Source organism: Sinohyriopsis cumingii, chromosome 5, assembly GCF_028554795.1.
Source record: "Sinohyriopsis cumingii isolate HCF-2022 chromosome 5, ASM2855479v2, whole genome shotgun sequence".
NCBI classification, from domain to species: Eukaryota; Metazoa; Mollusca; class Bivalvia; order Unionida; family Unionidae; genus Sinohyriopsis; species Sinohyriopsis cumingii.
Window position 1 is genome coordinate 58,784,990 of NC_142965.1, and position 409 is coordinate 58,785,398.

Below are 409 nucleotides of genomic sequence, written 5' to 3' on the forward strand. Positions count from 1 at the left end.
GTACACGACGTACAAGAAGAATGCCAACGGTAGTAAGAGAATGCTACCCTTTTGTTCGTTATTTCTTTTGCTTATATTTTTAACGTGGCAATAGAATTACACAGTCCAAGGTTATTTTTCTTTGTAATTAAGCAATGAAGTATAACATAGGCGAAATACAGTTACGTAATTGTGGAAAATGTAAGAAAATATTCTATAATCTTAAGAGTACATGGTTTTAAATAAATCCTAAACAACTGAATGAAGAAAACTCAAGAAAAAATGAAAAAGATAACACTTGCTATTCATACCTGCTCCAACACTCATTTTTTTCCCTGTCTATTTTATCAGTTATACCTACGCAGAACGTTTCATTATTTCGTCCTTATCTTAACTTTATTTTGTTGCACTATTTTCGTCTTTCTTTCCT